The sequence below is a fragment of the Theobroma cacao genome, chromosome 5 (genome assembly GCF_000208745.1).
Source record: "Theobroma cacao cultivar B97-61/B2 chromosome 5, Criollo_cocoa_genome_V2, whole genome shotgun sequence".
NCBI classification, from domain to species: domain Eukaryota; kingdom Viridiplantae; phylum Streptophyta; class Magnoliopsida; order Malvales; family Malvaceae; genus Theobroma; species Theobroma cacao.
Genome location: NC_030854.1, coordinates 7995877 through 8012420, shown reverse-complemented (window position 1 = coordinate 8012420; position 16544 = coordinate 7995877). Strand labels below are relative to the sequence as shown.

Genomic DNA, 16544 nt, shown 5'->3' with positions numbered 1-16544 from the left:
AGTAAATCGAGATGTAATAATGCGCTTCGAGACAAAAGAAGGCAAGTGAAAAATTTTAAAATAAAATAATATTTTATTCAATAAAATAATATTAAAATATTAATATTTTATATGTTATTGGAATTAGTCATGAAAAATGGAATATGACTAATTTAAGTGGGGGAGAATAAGTAAAGAAGAATTTTGAAGGAAAACGACGATAATTGTGTCAGCGTGATTTTACTAAATCGAGTTAACGCGGGTAAGTAAATATTTAAATATTATGGTGACACCGCGTTGAAATGCGATCTCAATATTTTGATTATACACGTGTAAGAAAAGGAAGATAGAAGGAAATTAGAATTTTTACACGTGTTGGAAGAATTAATTTTAAAATATGAAAATTTGAGGGAGGTGTGTTAAATAAAATGAAGTTAAGGCATGATATGTAAATTTTATTGTTTTAAAGAAGTAAAAATAAAATGAAAATAAATGGATGATAAAATAATGAAGAAAATATGTTGAAAAGTCAAACAATATTTTTATATGTACATGAGTGGCCACATGAGTCAAGGATGGGAATGAAGAAAAGTCAAATTCAATTGGAAGAATACTAAATTGGAACCAAGTGAAGCGAACGGCCGGTTGAACAAAGGAATCAAAGAAAGACAAAAAAGTAAAGAAAACAAAAGAGAGGAATGTAGAAAGGAAGGTGGGGGCCGGCCATGTGAGGAAAGAAAAAGGAAGAGAGAAAAGTTAAGTCGGTTAGTGAAGAAGAAAAAGAGAAGAAACATAAAGGAAGAAAGAAATGAAGAGAAAAAGGGAGAGAGAACAGTGGGAGAGGAAGAGCAAAGAGAATGGTTTTGTTGCACTTTGATGAAGGAAAAGAGAGCTTTTTGCTGTAATTTTTGGAGGAAGAAGAAAGCTAAAAATTTTGAGGTAAGAAAGCTTTTTTTTTAAAGTTAATTGCTGAAATTTTTAAGGTTTTTATGGCTGATTTTGGTGCTAAAAATTCAAGGTTTTTGCTATTGAAATTGTGTGAATTTGCAACTGAAAATTTTGGAGGTTTTGTTGCCATTAAAGGGCAGCAAAGTGCTACCAACTTGTGCAAAAAAATTGGAGCTATTTGCTGCCAATTTGTGCAAAAAAATTTGGAGCTGTTTGCTGCCAATTTGTGCAAAAAAATGGATAGCTTTGTGCTGCCAAAATTGAGAAGTTTTGTTGCTGGAAATTGAGTTGGAAATCTGCTAATTTTAAAGTAGAAAATGGCAGCAAAAAAGGTGAGAAAATAAGGCTTTTGGTGATCAATTTTGAGAGGAAAGGAAGAGAGGAAGCCACGGTGATGAAGAGAGGAAGCCATGGTGGTGAAGAGAGGAAGCCACGGTGGTGAAGGGAAGCCATGGGCTGGAAAGAAAAAAAAGAAAAAGAAACATGGAAGAGAGAAAAAGAAAGAAAAAAGAAATGAAATGAAATGAAAAAAAAAATAAATGGGCATAACCCAATAGAAAATAAGTGGGCATGGCCCAATAAGACATAAAAATAAATGGGCTTAGCCTAAATAAAGAAAATGGAGAAGCCCATGAAGGTAGGGCCCAAAAGTCATAAAGAAATGAAAAAGGCCCAATAGTAAGTTAATGTTATATTTTAAGATTTATGGATAGTTTAATATTGTGCATATTTTGGATGAAAAATATGCAAGTTACTTAGAGAATTTTTAATTAAGTTGCTACCCATATAAATGTGTGATTAAGTATACCGAGTTTAAATTGTTGCTAGGAAAGTTTGTCGTGAAGGCGTGCCAAACGAAGTATGTGACCGACAACTAGGAATAATTATACACGCGTATGAATCAATAGTGAAGTAATATCCCACTATTATGAGGTGAGTAAGGGGTGTCAATTTTAAAGAATTTCGTATATATATACATGTACGTATATTTTACGTGAAGTACACAATTTATGGAAAGCATGCGTCGATAGAATTTTAATGAATTATGGGTGAAAGTTATTTTAGAAATCATTTGGAATATATATATATATATATATATTATACGTAAAGTGTTTTAAACCGAGAAACAAGCTTTTCGAAAAGATTTACATCAAAGGAAATTGTGCCTTATTGTTTGTGTGGTGTGCATTCATAAAATTTATTACATATTCACCATGCTATTTTGATACAAAATATCATGTAAATATTTACAATGAACATTTTACGAAAAGAGAGTTTTAACGTAATACGGGGATCGATATTTTGAGAAAGATTTAAAATATCCCCTTGAAGATCAAATTTGAATTCTTTTAAAAGGTGATTTCATTTTAACGAAGAAATTCAAGAGTAATTGGAGACTGCTACTTGTTGTGTTATAAATTGTATTTTGAATCAAATGGCTTATGATAATGTGGGCATGAATGGCTGGATTGGTATTTCTATTGAAAGTGTATAAACTGTGATTTGTCTTGATAGGCTGGATTGTGATATAATTTGAAATGCCCCATACTTTAATATGGTGATAAATAAAGTTGGTCGGATGCGAATTGAGGCATAATAAGGAACTCTGAGAACCAAAGAGACAAGATAAAATTTTTAGAATAAAATAATATTAAAATATTAATATTTAGCCGGATGTCGAAATCAAACATGAAGAAGGATCATATGGTTGATCCAAGTAAGGGAAAAGATGTCAAGCCTGACTCTATAAAATACTTGTCATGACATACATGTGGTGATAGCATGTTTGCATGCTAGGAGAGTCCCAAAAATTTGACAAAAGTTGATATTGTACCTAGAGGTACAACAAAGTTGATTTAAGCATCGAACAATATCAAATAGAGAATTTAAGATGAAATTAGGAATATTAAAGTCCTAGAATGGTTTAATATGGTGATTTGGAGTTCGAGAATCAATTTGGAGTCAAATCGAAATCTTCACTATCTAGGGGCAAAATGATCATTTGCCACTTGGGGACAAAATGGAAATTTTTAGAAAAGATTTTTTGGCCTCATTTGACTTATTGGAGTATGATTTGAGTATTGGAGTATGATTTGAGGTTAAGAAGAAAAAAAAATTTAATATTGGTATTTTTTAGAGCATAGGGGTAAAATGGTAATTTGCCACCTCAGGGGAAAAACAGTCATTTTCCACCACCAGGACATTTGTCCAGCACATGGTTTTCCCTTATCCTCATTTTGACCATTGACTAATTGTGTGGTGGAGATAAAAAGGATTAAAATTTTTAAAGTTTTAAAAATGGACCAATGAAAACATGCCACGTGTCAAGTAAGAAATTTTATTATTTTCCATTAAAATCAGCCTATATTTATTCCATTTTCTCTTCATGTGGCAGGCCATACTAAGAACAAGAGAGGAAAATAAAAAAACACATGACCTATGTCAAACCCTATTCTATAAAATAATTACGACGTCATTTACATGCTCAATAGAATGTTTGCATATTTAGGAAGTTCGAAGAATCGTTAAAATACGATATTGCCTCTAATGGTACCATTAAGTCGACTAAGCCTCGAACTAGTTCAAATAGGAATTTTAAGGTGAAATTAAGAGTTTCACAGTTCAAGGATGACTCAAAATGGTAATTCGAAGTTCGAGGATCAATTTGGAGTCAAACCGAAATTTTCACTATTTAGGGGCAAAATTATCATTTGCCACTTGGGGACAAAATGGAAATTTTTAGAAAATATTTTTTATCCCCATTTGACTTATTGGAGTATGATTTGAGGTTTAAAAGTGAAAAATTTTAATTCTGATATAATTTGGAGTATAGGGGCGAAATGGTAATTTTGCCACCGCAGAGGCAAGTCGATAAATTTTCACTCCCGACACTTGTCAAGACCAAGGGATTTTATTCATCATGAAAATGGATAAACATGAGAAATGTGTGGTGGAGAATTAAAGAATTAAAAGTCAAATATTTAAAATTTGAACTAATAAGGAAATGCCATGTGTCATGTTTTTATTATTTTATTATTTTTTTATAAAAAGGCAAAAAAATCAGCTCATTTCTCCCATAGTGATCAGCCAAACCAGAAGAGAAGAGAAACCAAGGAAGAACAAACCCTAGGTGGGAAAAATCAAAGAGAAAGTGTTGGAATTCAAGAATTTGATCAAGCAAAGGTAAAATTTCTTTGATTTTGCTAGTGATTTACCTTACCCATGCATTTTCCCTTAATTGCGATGGTTAAATTACATGTTTTCATGATGAATTCATGGCTGGTCAAAATGGGTATGGAGAGAGAATGATCTTGGATTGGTTTGATTTTTAGGTATGTTAGTGTTTTTAGGTGATTAATGATGTGTAGCATGAAAACAAGTGAAGAAAACCACCAAAGGTTTGGTGCCCATCAATAGCCGAATTCTCTAAGTGAATAATGAGGAAGAATGGGATGTTATTCTAGGTGATTTGATTAAGAAATAATAGTTTTTGGTGTAGGAATTAATGAATTATGGAGAGAAAATTAAGTAGGAAAAATCACGGAATTAGTCTACCATTATTGGCCGAAAGTTCCAAGAAGAAAAGTGAAGATAAATTTTGCCTAATTGTGTGTTAATTAGTTGTGTTTGGTGAGTTGAGGGATTGGAAAAGAAATGGAGCAAGTTGGAGTAAAATTGGACGCATTGACCAATTTATTGGATGAAAAATCGACTTAGGCTAATACCGAGTCTAGATGGCTACCCGTGCATTTTTCATTTCATATCATGCATATATATCAAGCCTGAAATAGCTTATGACTGTTAGACACAATTTAAGTGGAATATGTGTCATGGATTATGGCTAAGTGGTGAGCCATTGGATACGAGTAAAGGATTGTACCCGCAGACTGAAAATAGATGTATTTTTACTCCTAATACTGTGAGTGGACAATTTATCATCTTAAATATCTAGAGTAATTATACTTGTTTGATGCTTTTATTAAATGGTGAGCTTAAATTATAAAATATTATGTTTTCCAATTAAAATGTTTTTTTAATAAAAATGAGATTTATACTGGTTTTGAAATCAAATATTATTTTGGGAAAATTGAGTATATGGAGACTATGTTGAATTTATAATTTTATATGTTATTGAAATTGTGGCTTATGACACTATGGTAGCATGATGGCTAAATTTTTGGGGTTGGCATGAAATATATAAACAGTTTTAGATTGGTCTCGGTAGACTGGATTAAATTTTATTCGCCATATTATGCTACTGAAAATTTTATGGGTCTTGTGGTATATTAAACGGTCACTGTAGTGGTGGGGGTTTCCGTGGACTGCCTATGAGAAGGGCACGGTAACCCAATTATATAACTACCTCCGGGGGGAAATGTTGGATGAAGTATCTCCTGAGGTAAGATTTGAGTGCACCTCACGTTCGGGCCACCACGTGAGAGTGAGACTCAGCCAACACCAAGGAATGGTTGTGTGTCAGATGCGAAAACATGTTTATGGGTATGGGACATTTAACAGCCTTGGCAGTCTTAGTGGGATACCTTGACGAAAGGTACCCGCGAGAATGATTCTAGCAGGGGCCAAGTTTAAGAAATTCATAAGTCAGGAAAATTGTGACGAAAGAAATTGTTTGGTATAGATTGAAATGAATTTTGCATTATGAACATTATTGAAATATAAAGTTTTTTATATTGTCTCCATCTACTCGGTTTTAAATGCTTTTGATGGTAATTGTTTACTCACTGGGATTATGTAATCATAATCTCACTCCTCTTCTTATCCATTTTTCAAGCTTAGGACAGTTTGTTGATAGTTGAGTAAGACGAGAATTAATCTCAGAGTTGCATCCTAAAAAGTAAGGGTTTGTAACCTATACCTTATTGGTCAGTTGGGGGCCCACATGTTACTGTAAAAGTAATTTTATACTTCAGTTATCTGATTTAAAGTATGTATGAACATATTTAGCTTTTACACCATGTTTTTGCCGGGTTTCAGTATTTTCGAAGAAAAATTACGAAAATACTCCGTGAGCCAAAAAATAATATTTTATTATTTTGATTTGGAAACGACTTATGATTTCTTGAAATGCGAGATTTAATAACTGTCGCTCACCGGGGAGATGCGGAAGCTGATGCTAAGCCTTGCGAAATTTCGATCGGTATTCGAGGTAATGAGTGCCTATCGGAACGTCGCGGCGATTGTCACGGATCCGATGAGAGTTCTGGGTCGTGACAACCTAGGTGGGAAAATTGAAGAAAAAGTGTGGGATTTCAAAGGATCAAGCAATCAAAGGTAAAATTTCTTGATTTTGACTTGTGATCTACCTTTCCCATGCATTTCTCCTTATTTTTCATGGTTAAATTTCATATTTTCATGGTGAATTCATGGCTGCCCAAATGGGTATGGAGAGAGAATGAAGTTAGATTGATTTGATTTTAAGTTATGTTAGTGTTTTTAGTTAGTTTAGCATATTTAGAAACAAAACAACAAGAAAATAATTCATTTTCTCCTATCACCATTATTGGCCAAATTTTCTAGTGAGGATATTGTGGCTAAAATTGATGATATTTCATGATATTTGGGTGATATTTGATGTTTGGTGAGGCTAAAAATTAAATGGAAAATTTTGGTGTGAAAATATGAATTTTTACCTAATGTATAGACATGTGTGATTATTGAGTCGGGACTGATAAATTGAATCTCATTCACAATCACTGAGGTAATTTAGGTATAATTAGAGTGTAGAAAGTGAGAAGAATTGATTTGGAGTAAAATTGGAGATTTTAGCCGATTAGGTCGAATATCACATTTAAGTGATTAATCAGACATTTTGAAATGCATCCCATCGCATGCATTCATTTAGATTTAGAGAGCCTGAAATAGTTTATGATAAATTGACACAATTTATTGAAATTCGTGTCACGTATGATGTATAGGTGGTGGGCCCTCTAACAAGGGTAGAGAAATTGTGTCCGAAGATCGGGAATAGGAGTATATCGAACTCCTAGTACTGTGAGTAACCTTACCATCATTTTTATTATCTAAAGTATGTTTTTATTCGGTTTTGGTGAAATTTATGAAAAGGAGTTTAAATGGTAAATCTTTGTGTTTTACAAACAAAATGTATTTACATGAAAGGATTTTATAAATTGTCTTGAAATCGAATAATGATTTTGAAAAATAGAGTAATTGAAGACCACTTGTTACATTGTAAATTTATGATTTGAAATCGAATGGCATATGACAATATTTACATGAATGGCTGAATTGATATTTGTGTTGAAATGTATGAAATATGTATTTAGCTTTGAAAGGCTGTGAATTACAGTAATTGCCATATCATGTTATTGAATTTATTGTATGGTGGGTTTAGCTTGCTACAGTGGGCGGATTCTGTGGACCGACCTATAAGAGGGGCACAGAATCCGAATATATATATGTACCTTGATCGGAGAGGCACGTAAGGTTTCTCTTGAGGTATGGACAGAGTTCACGTCACGCCGAACCACCTCGTGATGATGAACTCCGCTAACACCAAGGAATGGCTGTGTTTTTCAAACTAAAAATATGTTTTACGTGTACGCCTCTGATCAAGGTGTCGTCGAGTACTATTTGATGGCATGAGCTAAATGTTTATAGAAGTCATAAGCCTAAATGAGAAATTAAATGAAATACAACCGTTTGCATGGGTTGGGATAAATTTTCAAATTGTGAAATACTTAAAATGATGGGATATTTTAATTGTCTCCTTTTACTTGGCTTTAGATGATTTAAATGATGTTTGTTTACTCACTGGGATTTTATAATCTCACCACCCTCCTTTCCACCCATTTTAGGCTCAGAGTAGGTTGTAGATAGCTGATTCCATCGAGGGCTTCTATTGGATTAACGTCCTCCACACAGTAGGTTCACAGTTTCTTTAATTCTAGTTATTGTGGGCCCATTTGATATTGTAAATTTAATAGTTTATTGTGCTACAATATGAATGAATTTATTTTGCTTTTACGTTACAAAAAGGATTTACGTATAACTCCAAAATACTGTTCATAAGAAAATAAAATATTTTATTGAATATTTTGTTTTATCTTTTTATTATATTCAAATTATTATAATTTCATTCTAAATAAAGGTTTTAGATGCCTAAACTTATTTTTAATTGTGAATTATACGATTGGTACTTGTTTACTACATTTTTAACTGGTTTCGAAATTTTCAGTGAAAAATGACCAAAATGCCCCTGTGAGATAAATTTTTTATTTTATCAGTTTTGAGTTGGAAATAGCTCAAAATCCTTTTGAACATAATATTTGGCAATAGTTACTCACCGGGGAAAATGAGAAACTGATATTAAGCCTTACGGGGTTTCGGTTGGCATTTCGGGAGATGAGTGCCCATCGAGGCACCGAGACGGTTGTCACGGGCTCGAGGGGAGCTCCGGGTCTTGACAATTTTATTGGTATCAGAGCTTTTGGTTTTGAAGATCAGAACTTTTGGGGTTTAAAGTTGGTTTAAAGTTATTTTAAAGTTGTTTTAAAATTTACAATGTTAGTGTGGCTCAAGTCCAATTAAGTTAAGATAAGTTAAGTTAAGTTAAGTTAGGTTAGATTAGATTGAATAGAATGCATGCATCTACATCTAGAAACCCACCTACTTTTGAGATGCATAAATAATTAAGCAATTACTATTTGATTGCATATAGGTTTTGAGGTGCACTGGTGACATACACACCATATCTAGGAGAGACGGTATTCCCGATACCTCTCATAGTGCTAGCGAGGGATCTCTAGATTCTACGGCTAGAAGCAAATGGCGCCCTGATCCAGGTGATTCAGAAGGTGGTCCATATCGAATTCCTAATAATAGAATTCTTAAAAACTTATCAAAATGGGTTCATAATAAGGGGAGCTTCGAGAGTAGCGAGAATTTTGTAAGTGAGAGTAGCTCCAATACACCAGAAATTGAACAAGATTTCCTTTCGGAACAACCTGGAGAGCACCATAGAGAATGGACGAGGGAAGAAATTGCAAGGGGATATATTTGTTCTAGGAAGAGTGTGACTGTTGTCCGACACTTTCTTCCTTGCTGTGGGAGTAATGTAAGGGGACAACCAAAAAAGAATGAGGAGAAAGAAACAGTTACAAGTAAACCTCATAGAAAGGTGTCAGGTGTACGACATTTTCCTCTCGGATGTGGAAGAGATACTGCATCAGTGAGTGCTGAAGAATTTAGGAGAATACAACAAGCCTGGATTGAAGAGCAAAGGAGGAGATCTCAAGAGTAAGAGAACCCGGAAGAAGATCTTAAGGAGGACTCGGATTAGATCTTCTGATAAGATCAGATTAAGATAATGATCCCAATGACATGTAAAATTTCTATAGGATTTTACACTACCTTAACTCTAAGTAGATGTAGTGTAAAAGAGATAATAATTATCTGTACAAAGAAGTAAATGGTTTGGCTTTTAAAAGTATATGACTAGAATGTATTATAAAATGGTTGTTTAAGTAACTGAAGGTATATGGGAATCTTTTAGTATGACAGGGATAAATTGGTAATGTAATTATTGAGAAAGGTTATAGGAGGAAGCAATAAGGTTATAAATGACATTTGGAGTGGATAATGTGATTAAGTTAATGATTGTAATTTAAGCATGAAGGGGATTATTCAGTGATGCCATGACACTATGAAGTAATAATTGGGCACAAATATAACCCAATGAAGTTAAATTATGGAATATAAGGAATATCAAGTTTCGATTTAGTAAGGATTGCAAGAATAAAGTGAGGAGGAAGCTGAGCTGTTTTCGTAGTTAATTATACCGAAAGTCAATAAGATTATTGGAGTATAAGACAAAGAAGATAATTGGATAGGGATGACAATAAATTTGAGGAAAATTGTAGACAGTAAGCAACTTATGTGTGGAGTGGTATATGTATCATGAATTTATTACACCGAATGGAAAGGATGTTTTGAGGTGGAATTTTATGAATGATGGTGAAAGTTAAAAGATGACATGAGTTAAAAGTATTAATTTGGCTTAGTGTGTATGACAAGAAAATAGAAAGTACCGATACTTATGGAACTCATGATATATGTCTAGTAAGGAAACCCACTGGTTGAGAATGATTAATGTGGTGACTTTGAATACAGACAAATAGCTTTGATGAGGAAATTTCTAATAGTCACAATATCGCAGCACTGACTGTCCAGCGCTATAATGCTCCGAATACCTCACACCTATGATGCATGAGTAAGATGGGAGTGACACGATAATGAGCTTACAAATTAAATTTTGGTTATTGGTCATTGCATTTTGTTATCTGGGAGTTTTAAATATTCTGGAGAATGTCTACCTGAATGAATTGAAAAGCTTCTTTATTGCCTTGTATATGGGCATATAATTAAAAGAAAAAAAAATTGAAAGATTCTTGAGATGACTATATTGAGATAAGATACTAAATGATAAAAGTGTGAATGAAGAAATGAGACTGGTATAGAAAACCAGCTTATATAGAGTATCATTACGAGAATTTACTAATCTTGTTTTGACCTTGTTGAAAGGAAAGGATTAGTGACAACACAACTAAATCACGGGGTATGATCGAAACTTTTGGAGATAAGTTGAAGCATGCGTAGTTGAGCATGCATGTAGATATTTTGGTGAGCAAGTGCATGCCTTTATGGAAATGATATACTTGGAGTATGAAATAGCAAATAAGTGATTAGGTGTTTCAAGAATATTTAAATACCTTTGAGGAAGAATTATAAATTATACGAGATGAGTATAAGATGTGTGATTTTGAAACTTGCTGAGGAGTCAAATGGCTAAGTCACGAGTTAAGTAATCATCTGTTGTGAGACATAAGTTTAAGATAGATATTCCCAAGGAAATACTCAAGAGAAGTTTTGCTCTGGATCTCGTTAAAGCAAGCACTAAGTTATGTGATTATAAAAAGGAAGCTGTAAGCTAAGAGTGATATTAGTATTAATATTGAAAAATACTTGAGGAGAATCTAGTTTTAAGTTTTACAATTTCAAGTACAATTTATAAATTGGTTAAGGAAGAATGATGTTATGTTCATATGAAGGAGTGGAACAAAGGATGATAGAAGTTGACCTTGAAAATGAAGTCAGATAATGAAACTTTCCTAATATATTATGGAAATTGGAATTCGAAAATGCTTAAGGCATACATGATTCAAATGGGTTTGAGTCTTAAGTGACAAATCAATATCGTAATGCAAGAAAGATACAAGGTAATGTAGAGGTATGAAGGATAATTAAGGAAAAAGGATGACTCTTAGGAATTGTGGTATTGCATGAGATGCAATGATCAAGTTGAGATAAATCTTTGAGGCATCAATAGGATTATAAAGCATACACGCATAATAGATTATAATTCAATGGATATGACATTGTGATGCAATGATATATAGTACAAGGAAACTTAAGCATATGGTTGGAAATTATATGAATGATATGAAGTTGTACGCAAGTATAATAAGAAGGTTGACATGCACTATAAGAACTATTATATTGAAACTAGGATTGGGATACGGATGAATAAAGGGGAATGTAGTCCAAGGCATGTGAACACATGGATCCCTATACATAATGAGAGATGTTGACATTTGAAAATGCATGTACATATGTATATATTAAATTGATAATTTTACTAACTAAAGTGAAGAATGGTTCTCAGTAATTGGGAGATTTTGAAATAATGTCTAGAAAGGTCAATGAGCTAAAGTGTTAACGGGCATGTAATGAACGATTAAAGTTACGAGTGACTTTGAAGGTAAACCTTGGATTGTTTAAGTTCTTAATGGAACTCTATTAAAAGAAGGGTATGGATCAGTATAAGATGAATGAATCAAGGTTGAGAAATTTAGCATGGAGCAAATTAATAAAACGATGATTAGGTATACATAAGTAAGTATGATATGTGATCGAAATCGGTATAATTGAGATGAAGTTATGGTTTAAATTTGATAAGGGTGATAAAGGTATGCTTGGTGACTCGATATAAGAAATCATGATTGTGAAAGGTATTGTTGATCTGGTTTCAAAGGATGATAATTGTCATAAATAAAGCATTTAATTAAACTGAGGTGAACGAGGTAAACAAATTGAATGTCCCTATAGAAGGAAAAAGGAATTGGATCATAGAAGGAGATTGATAACGCAACATCGACGTGAATTCGAGGACGAATTCTAATTAATTAAGGGAGATTGAAATGCCCCATACTTTGATATGGTGATAAATAAAGTTAGTCGGATGCGAATTGAGGCATAATAAGGAACTTTGGGAACCAAAGAGACAAGATAAAATTTTTAGAATAAAATAATATTAAAATATTAATATTTAGTCGGATGTCGAAATCAGACATGAAGAAGATCATATGGTTGATCCAAGTAAGGGAAAAGATGTCAAGTCTGACTCTATAAAATACTTGTCATGACATACATGTGGTGATAGTATGTTTGCATGCTAGGAGAGTCCCGAAAAATCGACACAAGTCGATATTGTACCTAGAGGTACAACAAAGTTGATTTAAGCTTCGAATAAGATCAAATAGAGAATTTAAGATGAAATTAGGAATATTAAAGTCCCAGTATGGTTTAATATGGTGATTTGGAGTTCAAGGATCAATTTGAAGTCAAATCGAAATTTTCACTATCTAGGGGTAAAATGGTCATTTGCCACTTGGGGACAAAATGAGAATTTTTAGAAAAGATTTTTTGGCCCCATTTCACTTATTGGAGTATGATTTTACGTTAAGAAGAAAAAAAATTTTAATATTGGTATTTTTCGGAGCATAGGGGTAAAATGGTAATTTTACCACCCCAAGGACAAAACAGTAATTTTTCACCACCAGGACATTTGTCCAGCACATGATCTACCCTTCTCCTCATTTTGACCATTGACTAATTGTGTGGTGGAGATAAAAAGGATAAAAATTTTTAAAGTTTTAAAAATGGACCAATGGAAACATGCCACGTGTCAAGTAAGAATATTTTATTATTTTCCATTAAAATCAGCCCATATTTATCCCATTTTCTCTTCATATGGCCGGCCATACTAAGAACAAGAGAGGAAAAGAAAAAAACACAAGACCTAGGTGGGAAAATTGAAGAAAAAGTGTGGGATTTCAAAGGATCAAGCAATCAAAGGTAAAATTTCTTGATTTTGACTTGTGATCTACCTTTCCCATGCATTTCTCCTTATTTTTCATGGTTAAATTTCATGTTTTCATGGTGAATTTATGGCTGCCCAGATGGGTATGGAGAGAGAATGAAGTTAGATTGATTTGATTTTAAGTTATGTTAGTGTTTTTAATTAGTTTAACATATTTAGAAACAAAACAACAAGAAAATAATTCATTTTCCCCCATCACCATTATTGACTGAATTTTCTAGGGAGGATATTGTGGTTGAAATTGATGATATTTCATGATATTTGGGTGATATTTGATGTTTGGTGAGGCTAGAAATTAAATGGAAAATTTTGGTGTGAAAATCTGAATTTTTACCTAATGTATAGACATGTGTGATTATTGACCCGAGACTGATTAAATTGAATCTCATTCACAGTCACTGAGGTAATTTAGGTATAATTAGAGTGTAGAAAGTGAGAAAAATTGATTTGGAGTTAAATTGGAGATTTTAGCCGATTAGATCGAATATCACATTTAAGTGATTAATCAGACATTTTGAAATGCATCCCATTGCATGCATTCATTTAGATTTAGAAAGTCTGAAATAGTTTATGATAAATTGACACAATTTATTGAAAATTCATTTCATGTATGATGTATAGGTGGTGGGCCCTCTAACAAGGGTAGAGAGATTATGCCCGAAGATCGGGAATAGGAGTATATCGAACTCCTAGTATTGTGAGTAACCTTACCATCATTTTTATTATCTAAAGTATGTTTTTATTCGGTTTTGGTGAAATTTATGAAAAGGAGTTTAAATGGTAAATCTTTGTGTTTTACAAACAAAATGTATTTACATGAAAGGATTTTATAAATTGTCTTGAAATCGAATAATGATTTTGAAAAATAGAGTAATTGGAGACCACTTGTTACATTGTAAATTTATGATTTGAAATCGAATGGCTTATGACAATATTTGCATGAATGGTTGAATTGATATTTGTGTTGAAATGTATGAAATATGTATTTAGCCTTGAAAGGTTGTGAATTACAGTAATTGTCATATCATGTTATTGATTTTATTGTATGGTGGGTTTAGTTTGCTGCAGCGAGCAAATTCTGTGGACCGACCTATTAGAGGGGCACAGAATCCAGATATATATATGTACCTCAGTTGGAGAGGCGCGTAGGGTATCTCCTGAGGTATGGACAGAGTTAACGTCACGCCGAACTACCCCGTGATGATGAACTCCGCTAACGTCAAGGAATGGTTGTGTTTTTCAAACTAAAAATATGTTTTACGTGTATACGAAATTTTAATAGCCTTGGCGGGCTCGAGTGTATGCCTCTGATCAAGGTGTCGTCGAGTACTATTTGATGGCATGAGCCAAATTTTTATAGAAGTCATAAGCCTAAATGAGAAATTAAATGAAATATAACCGTTTACATGGGTTGGGATAAATTTTCAAATTGTGAAATACTTAAAATGATGGGATATTTTAATTGTCTCCTTTCACTTGGCTTTAGATGATTTAAATGATGTTTGTTTACTCACTGGGATTTTATAATCTCACCACCCTCCTTTCCACCCATTTCAGGCTTAGAGTAGGCTGTAGATAGCTGATTCCATCGAGGGCTTCTATTGGATTAGCGTCCTCCACACAGTAGGTTCACAGTTTCTTTAATTCTAGTTATTATGGACCCATTTGATATTGTAAATTTAATAGTTTATTGTGCTACAATATGAATGAATTTATTTTGCTTTTACGTTATAAAAAGGATTTACGTATAACTCCAAAATTACTGTTTATAAGAAAATAAAATATTTTATTGAATATTTTGTTTTATCTTTTATTATATTCAAATAATTATAATTTCATTTTAAATAAAGGTTTTAGATGCCTAAACTTATTTTTAATTATGAATTATACGATTGGTACTTGTTTACTACATTTTTAACTGGTTTCAAAATTTTCAGTGGAAAATGACCAAAATGCCCCTGTGGGACAAATTTTTTATTTTATCAATTTTGAGTTGGAAATAGCTCAAAATCTTTTAGAACATAATATTTGGTAATAGTTACTCACCGGGGAAAACGAGAAACTGATATTAAGCCTTACGGGGTTCCGGTTGGCATTTCGAGAGATGAGTGCCCATTAAGGCACCGCGGCGGTTGTCACGGGCTCGAGAAGAGTTTCGGGTCGTGACATAATTGCCATGTCATGCGGTTGAGATTTTATTGTATGGTGGGTTAGCTTGCTACAGTGGGCGGGTTCCGTGAACCAACCTATTAAAGGGGCACAGTAACCCCGTTATATTTTACCTCGATTGGAGAGGCGAGTAGAGTAACTCCTGAGGTACGACTTTAGAGTTCACTTCATGCCAAACCACCATGTGAGGGTTAACTCAGCCAACGCCAAGGAACGGCTATGTTTTCAAAATAAAAATATGATTTATATTTATATAATTTTTTTAACAGTCTTGGCGGACTCGGTTGGGATAGCCCCAGGCCAAGGTATCCCTAAGAACCGAGTATGAGAATGATTTTGGCACAAGCTGAGTTTTTAAGAAAGTCATAAGCCATATTTATTCTGACAAAAATGTAATGGTTTTATATGAGTTGAAATAAGTTTCAATATTATGAATTATACTTCTTTGCATGGTGAAAATAGAATTAAACGGTTTTTCGCAGCTTCCCTATTTGTTTATCTGTGAAATGAATCAGTAATTCCTCGCATATGGAGCGAGTTATGATTTGTGCATGATTTTAAATATTATTTGGTTTCGCGGGAGCTTGCTAAATTTTATTAATTTGATTCGAAAATGATTATTAATATATTTTGATGTGGAAAATTTTATTACCTCTATTTTTTATACTTTTTAAGAAATTCCCGATTTTTATATAAAGCACAAAACCCTCGTTTGAAACGAATTGCTTTTATAATCTTGCATTTTTATATTCAACTAATCTGTCGTTTGTTTGTTTCCCATCTACGCCCTACTCGCTGAGTTGATGATTATCACTGAGTCTATGAGACTCATAACCCTTTATTTCCTCTTTTGTTGATAAGGATCAGCCTAGCGTGTAGTCAGTGACACGTTTGGTCCACCGTGAATACGTAAAGGCATCTCCTAGCATTTTATTCTGAGCCGCTCCGTTGTTAGAGGTCAAGTCTTAGTATTTTATTTATTAAGTTGTAAACTGTCACGACCAGGAACTCTCATCGGGCCCGTGACAACCGTCGCGACGTCCTGATAAGCACTCATTATCCCGAATGCCGATCGGAATCCCGCAAGGCTTAGCATCAACTTCCGCATCTCCCCGGTGAGCGACAGTTATTAAATCTTGCATTTCAAAAAATCATAAGTCGTTTTCAAATCAAAATAATAAAATATTATTTTTTTGGCTCATAGGGGCATTTTCGTCATTTTATTTGATAATACCGAAACTTGCCAAAA

At 33.4% G+C, this 16544-nt stretch overlaps 1 long non-coding RNA gene across 1 annotated transcript; it reads left to right on the top strand.

Moving 5' to 3' along the window:
* On the top strand, window positions 6182-14381 carry LOC108662082. Its single transcript, XR_001927860.1, has 4 exons — window positions 6182-6219; window positions 6864-6939; window positions 13748-13823; window positions 14185-14381. It is a non-coding gene; the product is annotated as an uncharacterized LOC108662082 (long non-coding RNA).